This window comes from Heterodontus francisci, chromosome 23 (assembly GCF_036365525.1).
Source record: "Heterodontus francisci isolate sHetFra1 chromosome 23, sHetFra1.hap1, whole genome shotgun sequence".
Classification (NCBI taxonomy): domain Eukaryota; kingdom Metazoa; phylum Chordata; class Chondrichthyes; order Heterodontiformes; family Heterodontidae; genus Heterodontus; species Heterodontus francisci.
In genome coordinates this window covers 66337401-66348229 of record NC_090393.1, presented here as the reverse complement: position 1 = coordinate 66348229, position 10829 = coordinate 66337401, and positions in this window count along the sequence as shown.

Genomic DNA, 10829 nt, shown 5'->3' with positions numbered 1-10829 from the left:
CATCTACTGATTAGGCACACTACAGCCTGCTGGACTGAACATTGAGTTCAATAATTTCAGAGCATGACAGCACCCCATTTTACTTTCATTTTTAGTTATTTTTTCTTCTTTTTTTCTTTTTTACATTCTTTTTTACATTTTTTACAATCTTTTTTTTGCACTTATTTAATTTCATCTTAGTTTGTTCAGTTTGCTTACCCACTGTTTTTTTTCAGGTTTGCACCTGCTGCTGTTCAATATTCAGTGCATTAATACCTAGTCTGTACTAATGCTTTGTCTTTCAACACACCATTAACATATTGTTTGCCTTTGCTCCATGACCTTTTGGTCAGCTATGTGGCCTGGTCCAATCTACACCTTCTCCTTTGTTATCTCGTGCCCCACCCCCACCTCACTTGCTTATAACCTGTGACTTTTCTAATATTTGTCAGTTCCGAAGAAGGGTCACCTACTCGAAACGTTAACTCTGCTTCTCTTTTCACCGATGCTGCCAGACCTGCTGAGTGGTTCCAGCATTTCTTGTTTTTATTTCAGATTTCCAGCATCCACAGTATTTTGCTTTTATATTATTAAGACAGTGCACTCCTCCTGCCTCAGTTGTAACACTATGTATATTGTTATGACCAAAGCAGGAGGAATGCACTGTTTATTCGAGTTCCACTTCTCAATGGGTCACAATATTTTTTTCCCACTTACCGATACAGTCAATTGTAGACTATATTTTTTATCCCAGAATAAAATATACCAACCAGATTTTGTTAATAAACAACAAAATTATCAGTTTATTATGAAAAAAAGTCTTACCCGGTAATGAAGTAAAACATAAACACACAGTCTGAAATATTAAAGTTCCCTTTTTACCTTAGCCCCTCATACTCACACACACATACATATACCGGTTAACCGGAAAAATAAAGGGATTTTTTTTCAAAGCTCTATTACAGACAAAACAAACACTTGGGCTGAATACTTGCTCATTCTTGAAGAAACAGCAGATGAGATATGTTGTGTTCCAAAACTGACATACAGTCTGGCCTCCGAGTATATGTAGACGGGTCACTGGGATCTTTTAGAACAGCTTTTTTCAGGCGCATGGAGAATTAATTTGTGGGCTTTTCTTCGAAGACAGGAGATGAGATGAGTTGGCACAATGGACTTCACAGGGTCTTTTAGAGAGGTGATGGAAAACTGAGCTGGGTTGTGGTCTTCTCTCCTTCCTTGGGAATTCTCCTCTCTCCTTGGAAGTTCTCTTCTCTCCTTGGAAGTTCTCGCCCTTTTTATACAGTTCAAAACAATTCAATAGCGAAACCAACAACAGGAGGTCAACCTCTTGACCTCCATCAATCTTGACCTGTCACTTCTTTATAAACAACTTCTCCAGGTGTCCAAAGTTCTCTGTTGTTTGTTGAGCTGGAAGTCAGGTAGTTTCCTGGACAGGCTAGTTGTTGCTGGAAGTCAGGTGGTTTCCCAGAAAAGCTTGTTTTCCTCACAAGACCTCTCAGTGCACCTTTTAAAAAACATTTCCGGGGCTGTTTTTTTAAGTCAAGTGGTGTTTACATGACCCCCTTTGAAAACCCCAAAGTTTAGCACTCTTTCAAAAACTAATCCTCAAAAAAGTATTTAACAAAACATAGAAGCACTATCATAACAATGTATATATTAAAAATATGTATATAAATATGATGGTCCCGCTATCATAAGGAATGTGAGTGAGCATGCCTTAGTAACAGATGTAAGAGATAAGTCAGAACAGATCATACAAGTCTTTCAGTGCTGTGAATGGAGAGGTTGCCAGCTGAAAGGGTGTGTGTTACAATCAGGTGAGGAAGGGTCGAAGGGTTCCCCTCTTGTCCCTCTCCTTGTTTGACCACAACATGGTTTATTTCTTTTTTAAAGTGGATATATTTGGCAATTCAGTGAGTGTTTAACTATTTACGTGCTATGATCATTAAAAAACAGCCAATCGGACAGGTTTTCTTGGGTTTAACAAAGAAAGAGGTTAGCTTTATTGTACTTAAACCGATCGAAGTAAAGTAATAAACTATGCTCCAACTTTCTCACACACACACTGTCGAGGTTCACACACACACACAAATAGGTTACAGAGTGGGTAAGGATAGCTTGGTCGGATTAGAGTCTGGAACATAAAGAAGGGGTATAGAGTCTGTGGAGTTTGGTGACTCGGCTGGATTTCGGCTGAATCAATGGTCCTGAGGCTTCCGGTTTGCAGATGTGGACAGCAGATTCAGTGGTTCTCCTGGAATCAGCAATCCGGATGATTTCCTTCACGGGGTGTCTGTCTGCAGCAGTGATAGATTTAGGTGTTTATGACCAGCAGGCATGGTTTGAAACTTGCAAGGTGGACTGGAGAGAGAGAGAGAGAGAGGAACCCCACTTGGGTCATCTCTGGCCATTGATTCTCTAGCCAGCGGAAAAGCCCCTGGGAAGGACTGCATTACCCCTGAAATCATCAAGAGTGCCAAGCCTGCTATACTTTCAGCACTGTACGAACTGCTTTGCCTGTGCTGGGACGAGGGAGCAGTACCACAGGACATGCGCGATGCCAATATCATCACCCTCTATAAAAACAAGGGTGACCGCGGTGACTGCAACAACTACCGTGGAATCTCACTGCTCAGCATAGTGGGGAAAGTCTTCACTCGAGTCACTTTAAACAGGCTTCAGAAGCTGGCTGAGTGTGTCTACCCTGAGGCACAGTGTGGCTTTCGAGCAGAGTGATCCACCATTGACATGCTGTTCTCCCTTCGCCACACGCTGCTATCTATGCCTCTGTGTCAACAGACCCCAGCAGAGCTGACGACCTTCATCAATGAACAGTGGGCAAGGCAGGTGGAGATATAAAACATGCTTCTAATCCTGCACTGCTTCCAGGTGTGACTGCCTTCTTTTACCTGGGCCAACCTGCTGAGGCCACTCAGTGTCCATCAGCAATAAGGAGCTACTCAGAGGTTGCTGGATGTACCAGACTAGCCACCGAGCCTGGATCATACCCTTTGGGGCCTCCTTCCCTTGAAGCCAAAGAGATGGGTCATCCAGTTGCCAGAGTTCAGCCACCACCTTAACTGTAACCTGGGCTCTCCAGCCATTTTAGTGCTGCAGGAGCCCTCGATGTTCCTTCGCCTTCTCTCCCTGTGACAGACTTCCTGTAAGAGGCACTAGTAGCTCAGAGATGAAGGAAGACCAGACCAAATCTGTTTCTGTCAACTGGCCAAGGAGGAAAATCCAGTCCTCACCATCTAGGTTCACATGGCAACAATGGTCAACTGAGTGCAGTACATCAACCCCTCGGAAATGATACCTTCAGAAGAGAATGGAGGATATGGGTGGGGGACAGTGGCATTCCTTACCAGTTTAATTATGCAACAATGTGGGCAGAACAGCTGTGTTTCACACAACGAGCGCATAGGTGTCTTCACTCCCAGAGGACAAGAATCATCAGACAGCCCTCACCACAGACGCCGTGGAATTTGTTCACAGTTGCTGCCCATACTGTGAATTCCACACATATTCAAAGTGGCTTTAAATATGGGCAGTCACTCCCCAACAGCCCCTTTCAATGGTCTAAGGGAGAATGATCCTAACCAATCAGATACCAGCAAAGTGAGTGCGGTCTTCTGCTCATGGGCTGAGGCCTCTTTATATTAATGAACAGCTCAGGAGTTGTATGGGTTTCTGCTGTGACCAGTCTGCCCCGTCATTGGGTGAACTCCATGACAAAGTGGACATTTGCATACTCCAAAACTGTGATCTTTGTCTAGTGGTTTTCACAAGTTTCGCACAGAAAATTCCCATCCAAACCACACTGGTACCAACATTCCCATCAAGAGCAGGGAATGAGGCATACATTTCCATTGGCATTCACTGCCTCTGATGATGGGACTATCTTTGTTTATACATCAGGATTATCTCCAACAGCCTTCATCCCTGTACAATACAGACACCAGTCCTGGGGGACAGAACACAGTTTGTATCTTAAATGCCCGTCAATCCTGTTCCAGGTCCACATCTGATCATTCTGTTATTGACATCCTTCCCACTCCATCTGTTGATTGCTTTCTTTAAGAAACATTAAACTGTAGATCTATATTTATATAGCACCTTTAATGTAACAAAAGGTCCCAAGGTGCTTCACAGAAGTGTTACAAAACAAAATATGACACAGCCATATAAGGAGATATTAGGTCAGAGAACCAAAAGCTTGGTCAAGGAGGTAGGTTTTAAGAAGTGTCTTAAAAGAGGAAAGTGAGGTAGAGAGATAGAGGGGTAGGGAAGATCTTCCAGAGCTTAGGGCCTAGACAACTGAAGGCATGGCCACCAATGGGGATACTCAAGATGCCAGATTTAGAGGAGTGCAGATATCCCGGAGGGTTGCAGGGCTGGAAGATATTACAGGCCGGATGGGTTACAGCTGAACAGAGCCGGGACCAATGCCCTGGTGAGGTGGTTTGCCAGTTCTTTGGAGAGGGTTGGAACTGTATCACTGTTTCTTCATTGTCGCTGGGTGAAAATCCTGGAGTTCCCTTCCTAACAGCACTGTGGGTGTACCTACACCACATGGACTGCAGCAGTTCAAGGCAACGGCTCACCACCACCTTCTCAAGGGAAATTAGGGATCAGCAACAAATACTGGCCTTGCCAGCCAGGCCTACATCCTGAGAATGAATTTATTTAAAAACGTGCAGCTAAATAAATTGGCTGCATGCAGTTCCAGCCTCAGATCGAGCTGGATCATTAACCACCCAGGATCCCAGTGCTGAGTTAATCATCATTTGGGTTCATGGGATGAGAGCACTGACCCCAATGTTACAGGCTAAACATGGAGTGATAATAACACTTTCAATCACAGTGTGACCTTGAGCAGTTTTGTGTAACACCACATTGCTGTTTATTATATGACCATTTTTTCTGGATATGTAGAAATTTCTCATAAATTATTCTGCAGTATAAAGTTCAACTTGCTAATAAAAATTCAATTTCTCCTCCCACACCCTGTTACATTTATTTTCTCCCTGTTTTATTTATTCATCTCCATACCTCTTGTACATTGGAGTAAATCAAGAGCTTGCAAATAGCATGTGAGACTCAGGTCAAAGGTCATTCAGGTTATTTACCCTCACATGTCTGTTTTAACCTTTGCCCTCTCTCTTCACCAGTCCCCCTCCTGAGCTGGTCAGAGATCTGTGAATCAGCTGGGGTGACTCCCACAGTGATTTCTCCTTACTTTTCCTACAGGGAAATATCAATGTCTCTCCCTTGCCAGCGCTATCACAATCAGCAGCTCACTGGAGCAGTAACCTACCACAGTCCCAGATAATAACTAATTCCTCATATTGTAACTCATCGTTGAAAGAAAGACTTGTATTTATTCAATGTCTTTAACAACGTCAGGGTGTCCCAAAATATTTTAAATGGCAAAGTACAGGTACTTGAACCCACAACTTTCTGACCCACCCTGACAGACACACACACACTCACATACACGTGGAGTCACAGAGTCTCCCACACATATGGAGACACACACAGAAACACACACACATACACACGTGGAGACTCAGACACACACATACATGGAAACACACACACATACACACGTGGAGACACAGACACACATGGAAACACACACACACATGGAAACACACACACATACACACGTGGAGACTCAGACACATACATGGAAACACACATACATACACACGTGGAGACTCAGACACACACACATGGAAACACACATACATACACACGTGGAGACTCAGACACACACATACATGGAAACACACACACATACACACGTGGAGACTCAGACACACACATACATGGAAACACACAGACATACACACGTGGAGACACAGACACACACATACATGGAAACACACACACATACACACGTGGAGACACAGGCACACACATACATGGAAACACACATACATACACACGTGGAGACTCAGACACACACATACATGGAAACACACATACATACACACGTGGAGACACAGACACACATGGAAACACACACACACATGGAAACACACACACATACACACGTGGAGACACAGACACACATGGAAACACACACACACATGGAAACACACATACATACACACGTGGAGACTCAGACACACACATACATGGAAACACACATACATACACACGTGGAGACTCAGACACACACATACATGGAAACACACATACATACACACGTGGAGACACAGACACACACATACATGGAAACACACATACATACACACGTGGAGACACAGACACACATGGAAACACACACACACATGGAAACACACACACATACACACGTGAAGACTCAGACACACACATACATGGAAACACACATACATACACACGTGGAGACTCAGACACACACAGACATGGAAACACACACACATACACACGTGGAGACACAGACACACACATACATGGAAACACACACATACACACGTGGAGACACAGACACACACATACATGGAAACACACATACATACACACGTGGAGACACAGACACACATGGAAACACACACACACACATGGAAACACACACACATACACACGTGGAGACACAGACACACACATACATGGAAACACACACACACATGGAAACACACACACATACACACGTGGAGACACAGACACACACACACATGGAAACACACACACATACACACGTGGAGACTCAGACATACACATACATGGAAACACACACACATACACACGTGGAGACACAGACACACACATACATGGAAACACACATACATACATACGTGGAGACACAGACACACATGGAAACACACACACATACACACGTGGAGACACAGACACACACATACATGGAAACACACATACATACACACAGAAACACACACACAGACACACATGGAGACACACACATACATGGAAACACACATACATACACACGTGGAGACACAGACACACACACACATGGAAACACACACACATGGAAACACACACACATACACACGTGGAGACACAGACACACACACATGGAAACACACACATACACACGTGGAGACTCAGACACACACATACATGGAAACACACACACATACACACGTGGAGACACAGACATACACATACATGTAAACACACATACATACATACGTGGAGACACAGACACACATGGAAACACACACACACATGGAAACACACACACATACACACGTGGAGACACAGACACACACATACATGGAAACACACATACATACACACAGAAACACACACACAGACACACATGGAGACACACACATACATACACACGTGGAGACACAGACACACACACACAGAAACACACACACACAGACACACATGGAGACACAGACACACACACATGCATGAAGACTCCCACCTTTGATGCCCTAGTTCCAATAAATAGATCTGTATCTCTCTCTCATCCGATTGTTCCCCCACCCCCCCCCCCCCCCCCCCCCCCAATACGGCCCTCATCTCTGCTCCCTTATGTCCAAGGGATGCAGACTTGAAAGGATACGGCAGACAACCGGTTCAGTCATCCACCATCACTACTGGGTCCTGCTTTCGTCTGCTAAAACTGCTCACTATTCCAGGACCATTCTGGAATGCCAAGGTAATCCCAACTTCTTTTCTCGACTGCAAACCGTCTTGTTAATGTCCCAGGAACTTGAGTGCTCAGTTGAATATAATTGCTTTGGAAGGGGAAATGTAAATTAAATTCAGTGAGTTCTCGGATCGTTCCTTGATCCTGTTGGATCAGACGACAGTTAGAAACTGCCCCTAAAAACTGAAAATGGATCAGCTTTCCCGCACACTTTGCCCTCACTGTAATTCTCTGAGTGTTGCTTTAACGGTGTAAAAGGTTTCTGTTTCCATGGAAATGCTGCTAGTTTTCTGATGGATCACAGCTGTACCTGAGAGACTGGATAGAATCATTGGCTGCTAAATTTGGTTGCGTAGCCCCTATTTTCTCGGTGCTACAGGTGTCATTCTTGTTCCAAGATGGTGTCTAGGGCAGCACATACACTATTGGTGAAGGTCATCTTAGGTCGGGTGTTAGTGCAGGTGCAGGGAACATGCCCCAGAAATATGCAGAGTAGGCAGATTGTGACATCAACCAGCGTGTAACACTGATTTGACACCATGCTGCCATTTTGGAGCTCAACGTTCCAGTTAATGCTGTCTCTTAAACACACACATTTGAATACATATTCAGCATCAGGAAGGACATCACCCTCTAGTGCTATTGATAGGGATCATCAACTACTTTCAGGTTAGTTGCTGATTGATTTCTACTGACTGTTGCTGCGTTTGTACAAGTGCTTATGGCTGTACTGTTACTAGTTGCTAAAGTCTATAAGGGGTGATGTGACACATGATGAAGGACGTTGTCCCTTACTTCATGAATTCTGCACAAACCATTTGCTCACAGACATGGATGCAGTAGTATGCATTTTCCTTGGACTGCTGCATGACAAGGTGAATGAGTAGAGGTGACAGAGAACAGGACAAGCTGCTGGAAGAGAAAGGAGGAGGAGGAGGAGGCCACATTCACCCTGGGGTCTTCAGGAAGCAATTCACCTACCTAAACTTCAGCGAGAAACTGTGGGTGAAAGCCTTCACAGTGGGACTGATGTCCGCCCTTCACCTCAGGCACTCTGTGCAGCCTGTCCATCGTCCCTAATTGGACAGCGAACATGGCAGCAACCTGTTAATTGGCTGCCTCCAGGAGGATCATGCAGCCGGGCAGACCACAGGCACCAGCAGGGTCAGGAACCGAAATGGTCCCAGTGCCTGAGAAGGTTTGAAGAGCAGAAGATTCTGCCCTACGTATCAGACATCTCTGCTTCACTAAGAAGACACTCACCTGTTACAGCCAGAATTTCAGCCTCAGAGCAGGTCCAGGACAGCAGTGCCAGCGGCTGTGAACTTTTATGCGTCTGGCTGCAGCAGGTGATATTTGCAACATCTCCACCGCTGTCCACTGTTGCCTAAGGGAGGTCACTGAGGCTCTACATGCAAAGACAGCTGAATGCATTTCATTCTCTCTTGCCAAAGAGAGAAGCAGGCAGTGTGAGGACTGCAGGCTTCCCAATGGTACACGTCGCTTTGTGGGAGCTGCATGCCAACTCTGAGATGTACCGCAACCAATGTCCACTCACTCAATGTCCAGCTAGTGTGTAACCATACTCAGCGAATCATGAAGCTCAATGCCCAGTATCCTGCCAGCAGTCATGATAACTTCATTCTGCAGCAATCCACCGTTCCATCTGAATTTGAGCTAACACGTCAAACGAGAGGGTGGCTATTGGGTGACAAGGCTTATCCGCTGACCACATGACTCTGGTGCGCAACCCATGCTCATGTGGGCAGCAATCATATAATGAAAGCCTTGCTGCCACATGAAATGGATCGAGCAAACCACTGGGGTGCCACTCCCACTTCCTGGATCGCTCTGGAGGAGCCCTGCAGTACTCAGCAGAGCATGTGGCAGCATTCGTCATGGTCTGCTGCATCCTGCACAACCTCACCATCATGTGGGTACAGCCTTTACAACAAGGTATATGATGGGAGGAGGGAGTAGGAGGAGCTGGCAACCAACACAACCTGTGATACCAGTAAAAGTAACCCCAATTTCCCATTCGACAACAGTCTCACAGCTTACCTTCCCTCACTTACTGTCCATCAAAGCATCTGCTTGGCCACAATACAAAAAATAAAAACCACCACAAAATAAACATTCCAGACCAAATTTATAAATCAAACCGTCTTAATATTTCAAACAAAAGTCTTGTGCATTCCTTTAGTGCCTGTCTTCCACGTGCCTTTGTCTCTCCTACTGCTCCTACACACAGTGCTACCCCAATGGCTGCAGTGGAAAGCTACTAGCTTTCAGTGGGGGAGACTGCAGGTGACCTTGCAGGACGACCTCAGCAGCTCTGGCCCTAGAAGGTCTGAATCAGACTGCACCATCTCAGCATGGGTGGCACAGACTGGGCGGGCTGGCTGACAGGCAACAGTAAGGGCACTGGCAGACTGGCAGGGATGGGAGCCTGAATGGTACCATCCTGAGGGTGGACAGGAGGTTCATGCTCCACAAAGCCACTGCCACTGCCTCCGGGATGGCAGCTCAGCAGTCCTACCACTGTGTTAGATTGCTGTAAGAGGCTGCAAACCCCTTTGAACACTGGCACCCGCAGGCATGATGACAGCAGCCTGAATCCTTGTGGCAGTTGAGCTTTCATGACAGCAATCTGAATCTCCACTGCAGCACTCAGACTTTGGGTGGCTTGTGCTTGTGCTGCAATTGAAGCTGAGGCAACAGCGATCTGACACTCCATGTGGGTGGGTCTGCAAGTGCTGTCATGTAGTTGGCCACCACTTCGACACGGGAAAGGATGGGCTCCAAGCTCTGCGTCAAGTTGGCGTTGGACTTCTCCATGCTCCTTGACAGTGACCACAGGCTTTGTGAAAGGCCTGCCAATGCACCAAGCATTTCAGTGTGCAAACCTATCTGCCTTCTTCTGTAGGCCACCCCATCAAAGTCCTCACCCAAGATCCTGCAGCACAACTTGTGTGTGACCTTGCCTTCAGGTGAGCTGGCACTTGTGCTACCTTTGTTCCCCGCCCTGGCTGCAAGTCACTTGTGCCCAGTGTCTCACCATGTACAGATCCCACCTCTAAGATAACCTCTAAAGTAAGCACAGTGTCAGTATCTGAGCTGGAGGCTGTGAGTGTCAGAGAGAGTGTTTCTCATTCATTACGGTTCTTCTGCTTTTCCATATCATTCTCTTCCAGCACTGCCTGACCAGGTG